Here is a 10,532-nt window from a genome sequence, read left to right on the forward strand (position 1 = left end):
ACGCGAAAGCGACAGTTCCTGTTAAATTGGTTCTTTTCAAAGTAGGAAACACTGCCCATAAGTAATTCTATTAGCAAGTACTTGGATTATTAATTGATTATGTGAATTACATTCGAACTTGTCTTTATTAATTGAATTTTATTTAATACTTTATTTTTCATTGTGCACTCTTAAAAAAACTCAGTTTCAATTACCTTAGATAAACACCGTAACAATAGATAACGATAGATTGACATTTGGTCTCTGTGGATTCGAAAATCTTTTATATTACTCTGACGCGTTCGTATACTTGCGAAAAGCACGCATCAAGTTTTTGGTGCCGTTGCTGGGGACCAATTTCGTCAAATTTCGTACCCTGTTGTTATATCGTTTAGACTTAAGTTGTTACCTGCCAGTCAATGAGAAGAACTCGTAGCATCAGAAGCTTAGTAGATCCTCTGGCGGGACCTGAACGTTACGCTCGCGCACGTTTATTTTTCCATAGAATTAGGAGAGCTATGGCCGAAGATCAAAACTAAAGACCTATTAAGGACTTCGTCCAACCATCCAACGAAGAACGTAGTTCTAGTATAGTAAACCCAACCATCCCAGCGAATAATTTCGAACTTAAACCGTCCTTGTTGCAACTAGTGCAACAGAGACAATTCGCGGGTCTTGCTACTGAGAACCCAAACCAACACTTAAAAATCTTTCTCCAATTAGCAGACACTTTTAAAACCAATGGAGCTTCTCCTGAGGCAACCCATTTAAGATTATTCCCTTTCTCCCTCAGAGATAAAACCCTATCATGGTTAGATTCCCTTCCACCCAATTCCATAACAACTTGCGAAAACCTTAGAAAAGTATTCCTTGCTAGATACTTTCCCCCAAGTAAGACCACCGTTCTTCGAAACCACATAACCAGATTTACCCAGAACCAAGGAGAATCTCTTTTCGAAGCTTGGGAGAGATATAAAGAGCTGTTAAGAGCATGCCCACATCATGGTTTAGAAAATTGGTTAATCATTCAGACCTTCTATAATGGACTTCACTATAACACTAAGATGACCATCGACGATGCCACAGGTGGCGCACTGATGAACAAACCTTATCCTAAAGCTAGTGCCCTCATCGAAGATATGGCTCAAAACCATCAATCATGGGGAGTTGAACGAGCGACAGTTGAGAAGAAGGAAGCCCAAGGAGGAATACATGAGTTAAGCTCTATAGACATGATGCAGGCTAAAATAGACGCGTTAGCCCTCAAGGTTGAGCATATGTGTATAAACCCGAATACTGCAGCTGCAGTTTTGTCGGATTGTGAGATATGTGGAACCAAAGGACACCAATCTGCAGAATGCAGTCTATTAAACGAAACCAACTTTGAGCAAGTGAACTACGCCCAAGGGAACCCATATTCAAATACCTACAACCCTGGATGGAGGAATCACCCGAACTTCTCCTATAGGAACAATAACCCTATCCAAAATATTGCACCTCCGAGACAACCAAGTTACCAAGCCCCCCTAGACCAAATCAACCTATGCAACATGTGCCACCAAAGCCGAGCCTTGAGAAAATTATGGAAACTTTTATCACTGCTCAAACCCAACAAAACAAAGAGTTCATGAACCAGAACATTCATATTAACGAACTGATTACCTAGTTAGGAACCAAGGTTGACCAAATAGTTACTCACAATAAGATGCTTGAAAACCATATCTCTCAGGTAGCCATAAACCAAGCCCCCCAGACTACACCTGGAGGACAGTTCCCTGGACAACCTCAATAGAATCCGAGAGGACAAGCCAATGCCATTACCCTACAAAGTGGGAACACTTATGATGAGCCATTTAACCCAAGATTGAGTGAACCCAAAACTTCTAAGGAATATACCGAACCCACATACGAAGTGAAGGAACCAGAGGAATCTGAAAAACAGGAAGGTCAAGAAAAAGGAGAAGAACCTAAAGACAAAACTTATGTACCACCCCCGCCATACAAACCTGAAGGAGAATTGCGGTCCAAAACGCAGCGGAAATTAAAAATTTTCTCCTTTAGAGATCCTTACGAATGGTCATGATCAGTGATAGAGTATTTACCTCTTGTGACAGTTGAAACCTTTGGTGCAAATCTCTTGTGACGATCAAAACCCTTTGATGCAGATCCACGAAACGATCACGAACGTTGAACGATGACAACGTCTCTACTCAGTCCACACGAACGGTTTCCTTCAATCTCAGTGCTAGCTGGTACGAATGAAGGCTTTGAGTGAGAGAGAGAGAGAGAGAGTGAAAACGAAAAGAATGCAACCGCAAAATTTTTTTGCTTCTGCACAAGGGTTCTATTTATAGAACCACTTGTGTGGGCTTCAAGCTAAAAAGCCCACTTAAGTGTATTTTGGCCCATATCTTATAATATGCCCAAAATCACTTAAGCCCATGGTACCTTACCATATTTCGTATTCTACTCAAGTACACCATACCTTACGATGTTCTATAATTCACTTAAGGGCACCGTACCTTACGGTATTCCTTAGTTACTCTATCTCTCATCAATCCGTCCTTTGTGTGTGACCCTGTAGGTTTTCGTGACGTTGGCAATTATATTAAATCACGCATTTAATATAATAAACAGTGAGCGGTATCTAGCAACACATCACTGCTACCCAAGACACGAAAATGTCATGTGATCTGACAAAACCATCTGTGATAATAATTATGTGTATAATTACCCTTTTGCCCTTATGTCTATATTGAACACAAGGCATAGACCGTGTCATCCTTGTCCAGTTCAATATTGGGCCCATAGACATTTATCCTGTTATGCAGGATGGGCAAATTCCATCTAGGACACTCATGTCCCTCAGCATGCTTTGTGGAGTACCCATCAACTGTCTTTATGGTTATCCAGTTACGGACAACGTTTGATCAGTAATAAAGCACTCGACTCTACATCTAGGATCCATAGTGGTTTCAGGTCGAAGAGTGGAATACACTATTATCACCATGAGAATAACTTATGACACCTTGCATAACTTTCTATATAGTATTCTCATAGCGGGTCAATCCGGTATAAATATTACTCCTAATATTCATACCTATGTTTAAGACTTGATAACTCTTTATCCATGATCCATGAGATGTGATCATCAGTCTACAAACATAATAGTCTTAATGCTTTAATGTTATCCCACTTCACACTAAAGCTCGACTACGGATACTTTAAGAATAATGTCCTTATGTTTAATGTGTTCTCATGATTAAGTCACACTTAATACATTAAACGGACTATCTATTCCAGGGACTTTACTAAACAAACGTAATAAAGAAAAAGCCTTTTATTATTAATAAATAATTCGATACAAGTACCAAAAGTATTGGCCTCTAGGGCTTACACCAACAAAACCACCGATACCATATCCGCAAAGACTCAAACAAATCCAGATCAATAACCAGTATCAGAAATTCATTAAGGTTATAGAAAAACTTCACGTAGAAATCCCTTTCACAGAAGCCATCACCCAAATACCTTCTTATGCAATGTTTCTCAAAGACATCCTTACCAACAAACGTAGACTCGACGATCCGAAGCCATTGGAATGCAATTCTATTTCCGAGAATAAGTTAGCCAAAAACGATAAAGATCCTAGAAATTTCTCCATTCCTTGTCTTTTGGGAAGTCATGTCATCCAAAAAGCTTTTCTGGACTTAGGAGCTAGTGTGAGCTTAATGCCTTTAGCAGTTTGTGAGAGGTTAAACTTAGGAGAATTACAGCCTACTAAGATGTCACTTCAATTAGCAGATAGATCTGTTAAGTATCCGATAGGCATATTAGAAGATATCCCTGTTAGGATAGGTCAGTTATATCCCTACTGATTTTGTTGTCATGGACATTAAAGAGGATAATGATATACCAATCCTTCTAGGTAGACAGTTCTTATCAACTGCAGAAGCCATAATAGATGTCAAGAGAGGAAAGTTGACCTTTGAGGTAGGTGACGAGAAGATAGAATTTATACTTTCAAAAATTCTTATGGCACCTGTGATGGGAGACGCATGTTATGCCATAGATATCATTGATGAATGCGTTAGGGAAATAGAACAAGAAGAAATCATAAAAACAATTAAGTTGCCATCAACTCTCATACTAGAAGATGATAACTTTAGGAAGCCCTACATTGATGATAACCTTTACGAATGTTTATCCCTTACCTCAGATCCTATGCCATGCCCTAAGAAACCAACCCTAGTGTAGCGGTGTATTCGTCGCTATATGATTTATTGATTAAACCATAAGCAAAGCATACCAAGAAATCGAGTCGCCACCGCACTTTTATTTATCCAAAGGATTGGCTAAAAAGCGAACAAAAGCCTAAGAAGTTTTACACATAGAAAACTAATGAAAAGATCAGAGAATTTGGGTAAGGGGTAAATTACGCAATGGGAAGGTGTTAGGCACCCAAAACGTCCTAGGTACTCCTAGTGAGCCCTTTTCACACTTGTTGTATAAAAAGTTTATTTGTTTATGACATATTGTGCAAACATGATTGGGAAGATGAGAAAAGAATGTACAATTTTATTATTTTTGTGTTTGAACGGATGAACCCGTTGCCTACGTACCTTCCCATACAAAGGTAAAGGATCAAAATGCCGTAGTTCGGCTAAAAGATTTCCAAAATATCAGTGGGTTCATTTTAAAGCAAGAGCACTAAGGCTTTTCATTCTCAACGGGAGAAAACTCAACCAATACCAACAACCCACCATGCAAGGATAGCTTCAACATACTAGTGAGGGGTTAACCCTATAATAAGTATGGAAGACTTACAATCAACTCACTAAGGATGTGGTGAGATTTACATCAACCACTATGAGAATTGAAACCTATGGCTAATGTATGAAAACATATCAACAATGGACAAAGCCACAAAACAATTGAATGGCTGAAGTTCATTGATTATGAGTATTCACAAAGTATGGTCAAAGTATGATTAGTATTCAATTCAAAGAAGTGTTATGAAATGGAGTTTGAAAAGTCAAGGACTTAAGGTCCAGGTTTCTAATTTGAAAAGACATGAAAATGTTTGCACACTATGTATTTACAAGTTTTAAAAGTCAACAAGTGAAAAGGGGTTTCGAAACAAAAAGGAATGTGGATGAAGGAGTGTAAAACTTCCTAGAAGTTCACCTCTTGAAATCATATAGAAGATGATTCAAGTGTGTCCTTTGGAATGAGGCAACAATGCAAGTAAGCAAATAAAAGCAAGGTGATACCGGATGCCAATCAATGGACTTACTCCAATCTCACAAACAAAAGGTGATACCGGATACCAATCAATGGATTTACACCAATCTCCTAAAACAAAACAATGATACCGGAAGCCAATAAATGGACTTATACCAATCTCACACACAAAGGTGGATACCGGATACCAATCAATGGATTTACACCAATCTCCTAAAACAAAACAATGATACCGGATGCCAATAAATGGACTTATACCAATCTCAACCAACAAAACAAAACATGGATGTCAGATGCCAATCTATCTGGACTTACTCCAATCTCCACAGGATGATCATGGGAATACAAATGCCAACAACATGGACTTACAATTGAATCCTCACATACAACAAACAAACAGAAGCACTAAGCAAAGAGGACATAAGTGGCCAATGAAATGGTCTTACACTCAATCCCTTCCAAATCATAGGAACAATGGCCAATGAATGGACTTACAGTTGATTCCTCAATGGACAATCAAAGATGTGTCACAAAGATATGAAATGATGATCATGCAATAATGAACAATTAATGATGATAAATGCACAAAGGCAAACACACAAACATGTACAAATGAATCAAGCAATCAATCAAACAAAGTCAATTAGCACCCACTATATACAAGCAATTAGGCTCAAGCAAGGGTTAGACTTTAAAGTCAACTGGAATGGGGTAAGTGGTGCTCTTAACCTTAACATTGAGAGTTAAGGTGAAGCAGATGAAAGGATATGAGGGGTGTGCCTCATGGCTCTTATCCCTGGTCAGGGAGAGCTTCAAATGATAGAAGGTGTGGGAGTTCAGAAAGTTGGAACTCTCTCCACAAGTTAATGACTCTATAGATCTTGGGTTAAGATCCACAATGCTACAACATGTAATGTGAGCAAAGGGATGACACACAGAATAGTAGGAGATGGACTACACATCTCTTTTATCTACCAATTGCCTTATCAAAAGGACTTTTCCTGCTTGGGGACAAAGATAAACAATCACAAACATTGCCTCTTAAGGAGGACTTCAGACAGGTGCCTGGCCAAGTAACAGGCCAGGTCTTCCAGACTACATGAAGAAGAGATGTTATACCTAATTGGTTAAGAAACCAAGCAAGTTCAAAATGAACTTAAGCAACTAATGTACCTGAAAACAATCCAATTCAATCAGTATACAATTCAAAAAAAAGTCAAACAGATAATCCAACAGTCAACAGATAATACACAATCAACAATCAAGGCTACATTGTGCAAGGCACAAGCTCAACTCAAATGAGCTAAAAGCAACCTACAAAATAGCTTAAGGTTAGTCAATAACAATCAAACAAACCAACTCAAGCCATGTTAATTAATCTCCTTGAAGCCATATGCTTCTTAACTTGAAAACAAACTCAAACATGAGAAGCAAACCACTAGGACAAGGCCTAGGGTCAAAGAAGGAGAAATATTCCAAAACAGAACATGAAAATTGGTACGAATCAAGATTAATCAATAAAGAACAATATCCAAGTGGTCTCATGTCAATATCATTCATCAAATTCATTTCATAAAGCAATCATGTCAAAGCATGCAAATTGGAATCACATTGGAGCAACAGAATGAACACAAGCTTATTAATTCCAAAATGGCTCAATAAATCTCAAGAAAAATCATGGCTAAACAGAACACATCAAATGATCAACACACCAAAAATCATGGCATTTGGACAAGTATAAGCAAGTCAAAGAAATTCATCAAGTCATGGTATGCACAAACAAGCTCAAACAAGACCACAAATGGTGCATCAACTTAATGCAATCCTAAAACAGAAATGACATAAGATAAATGACTCAAACCAAAGCCAAGACAAACTTTAATGTGTCTAGAATGAATGTACAAAATTTCAAGTTCATATGATAAGGCATAAGAATTTCACAAATCATGGAAGTTCAACACTCATCAAAAGTCCAACAATGACAATCCAGCAAAGAAAATCTCAAACAAATTGGAAATGGATCCAAAAATTCTACACAAATTCACGATCAATCCTAACATCCAGAAGAAGCATCATGCAAAAATTCAAATCATTTGGCATTTGTTTGGCATGGTAAAGAAAATCAGCAAATCAAGAAAGAAATGAAGTGACACACATTGTCACACCTCCATTAATCACATCATAACTCAATATCCAGAAATGAGAAAAATGCAAGCTATATACCAAAATGTGCATTAGGATGTCTAGTTTATGCATGTCAATTTTCAGCTTCATTGGATCAACCATCATTATTTCACAAAGAAAATAGCAAGCAAGGTGCAAGAAGTGATATGTAAACATAAACCCTAGGCCAAAAATATTTTCAACCGTGCACAAATTCTGGAAAAATATCCATAAAATAGAAGACATCATGAAGATCATTGTGCAAAAAATTTCATGTCAATTGGATGAGTATTTTTGGAGTTATGAATTTTTAATGAAGAGAAAAAAAATAAAATCATATGAAAGACATAGCATGAACATGTATGGCATAGGTGGAAGAAAATGCAAAAAGCAAAAATTAAAATGTCTTGGTTGGAATCGAAGTGAAGGCGAATTTGAAACTGGATGGCGCGCCAAGCTAAATGCCGCGTTTCATTTAAATGAAACGCTGGCCAATCAGAAGCCGACATGGACGAAAAACAGCAAAACACATGCAGCAAGGCCAGGCAAAGATCAAAACAAGTCTGGAAACAAAACCCTAGCAAGTTCATCGCGTGTTCATCATGTTCATCAAGGTCAAGAACAAATCATCACCAAAATTCATGAAACGCATATCAATGGAATCCTCTCTCAACATACATCACATATCCAGTCTTGATTTCATCTAATTCTAGCTATATTAAACAGATCGAGCAGAACAAGTTTCAACAATCAAACTTCAAATCATGATAACTAACTCAATACTTAATGAAATCAAGAGATCCAAAGCTCAGCATAACCAGTGTTAAAGGATCTACAAGATGCACATGATTATTTCAAGAATTATAAGCATCGAAATCTAACCTTAATGAAGATGCAGAAGCTAATTTGCTGGATTCAAGGCCTGGAATGCAAAAACAGATGTTCTCCTAAGCTCAGATGAATGAATGGATGCAAGAGAATAGCTCAACACCGCTTGATTCTTCCAGAAATCTCAACTGCCATTGATGAACATGAGCTTCAACCGTCTACGATTTAGCCTGAATTCTTCAAGATCTGGCTTCAATAATCCTCAATGATGCTTGCAGATGATGAACAACACAAGAAATAGGCAAGGCTATGAAGAAACTCGATGAAAAAGTGGAGAGAAATTTTGAGAGCAAAAGTTTAGATCTGAAATTCTGAAGTTGTTGTTAATGAATTATGTTAGGATTATGTTTAAATACCATCTGCTAATCAAACTTGTTAATCATGTTTAACCAAAAACCCAAGGATTAGTGAAATGGAATGGTTTATGCAAATTGCCAAAATCACCCTTATGCTCATGCAAGGCAATGGAACAGTGTGAATTTGTGATTGGAAATGAGTTCAAAACCTGTTTAGAGGCAAGTGTAATTGGTTTGAAGTGAAAATAATGCATATTTTTCAAATGGATATTTTCCCTCCAAAAATTCAAATTAATTCAAGTGAAAAATGCAATATTTTTGTGATGAGAATTAGTGAAATATGTTGCATAATTATGATAGAGCATATCAAGATGGAAATTTCACAAAAAGAACCATTCCATTTCGCCTTTTGATGCAAAAGTTATGCAAGCTTGAAGTTCAAAATTTCTTGGCAATGATTGATCCATAACTTTTCAACCACACATGAGAAATGGATGCTCTTGGACTTTTTGGAAAGGTGAGAGCAAGATATTCAACTTTCATGTTGGACAAAATTTGATTTGAAGCTTGCATGATGGTGTAAACTTGAGGAGAAGACCTTTCCATTTTTGGCAATTTGAAATTACAGGTCACTTACTATTTTTGGAAACTTTCCATCTGACCTCAAATTCTTCATTGTTGATGTTTGAAATGTTATATGAGACTTGTATGGACATGAATGAGGCCTCTCTAACCATCTCCCACCTTCAAATCCATGATTTAATGCACAGTTGACTTGTGTTGACTTTTCTAGGGTTTCAGCTGACCTAGCTGTGATCTGATGAAATCCAAGCATCTACCACTTGAGATCTTGATCCAAAATGATACCATGGTTCATATGAACTCTTGATGAATGATCATGGTGCCCAAATTCTTCAGAATGGCCACCATCTATAGCTCAATGAATGCCTTTGACTGGTTTGACCTAATGTTGCTTCATCTGCAAGTAACAAGGTTAGATGACAATATTTTTGTACTTTTGGTTAGCAAACAAATGTAAAGCAATGATATACAAATGAAAAACATGCTTGGTGATCAAAAACCACACTCACAAGACAACCCACCCACAGGGAAGCAGGCAAGGTGCACAATGATCCTTGAGGCAATGATATGATGTGATATGATGCCATGAGGGATCTTAGGGACAAAATTGGGGTCTTACAGATGCCCCTATTTAAGGTCATTCTAGCCGGAGAAGTGAAGTTTAGAAATCTTCATCTCGACGCGGTAGAATGGGCTTAAATAACAGTAATGAGACGAATTTTGGTCCCTAAGAGACCTCATGATGCAAATGTATGCATGTAAAAGACACAAACTCTTTGGGGGATATGGTTCACACAGAAGAAAAGACGATCCGTCGGAGTAATACACTCACCAGGAACAAAGACTCTAACAGGACTCTTATTGGGGATAAAAAGAAAAGAATGCGTGAGCAGGACACGACTTTGAATTAGAAAAAACAAAACTGACACAGCGTGACCAAAACACGACTGGACTGGAGACCTCACTGGGGAGTGAAGAACTCACACTGGGGAAAAGAAGAATTCCAAAGGAAAAAACATCCATTGGAGAGACACAAGCTGACTCAAACTATCCACGAAGGATACCTCGGATAAAAATCCGGACTCGGACCAAGGAACGATTCACAAAGAATCTCCCTGCCGGGGAAAATGCATATATTGGGGAAAACGCCAATATAGCAAGGGTAAAATCACAACAGAAATTCTCCACTGGGAAAGGTCTAACAAAGAGACTCTCCTGGGGAAAAGCAACAAGATGAGATGTTACCGGTATAAGGGTAACAAACTCAGGAAGAATGAATGTCTAAGACCGGTATAAGGGTGAGAGATATCAATCAACCAAACATCTGAGAGAGACCTGAAAAAGGTACATCCACTCAGGGAAATCTGACTCCACAGGGGA

At 37.9% G+C, this 10,532-nt stretch overlaps 1 non-coding gene across 1 annotated transcript; it reads right to left on the reverse strand.

The window, feature by feature from the left end:
* Positions 1–881: 881 nt before the first annotated feature.
* Positions 882–988, reverse strand: LOC127116275 (small nucleolar RNA R71). Its single transcript, XR_007801234.1, has one exon. It is a non-coding gene; the product is annotated as a small nucleolar RNA R71 (small nucleolar RNA).
* Positions 989–10,532: the final 9,544 nt, after the last annotated feature.

The sequence above is a fragment of the Lathyrus oleraceus genome, chromosome 1 (genome assembly GCF_024323335.1).
Source record: "Lathyrus oleraceus cultivar Zhongwan6 chromosome 1, CAAS_Psat_ZW6_1.0, whole genome shotgun sequence".
In the NCBI taxonomy this organism is placed as follows: Eukaryota; Viridiplantae; Streptophyta; class Magnoliopsida; order Fabales; family Fabaceae; genus Lathyrus; species Lathyrus oleraceus.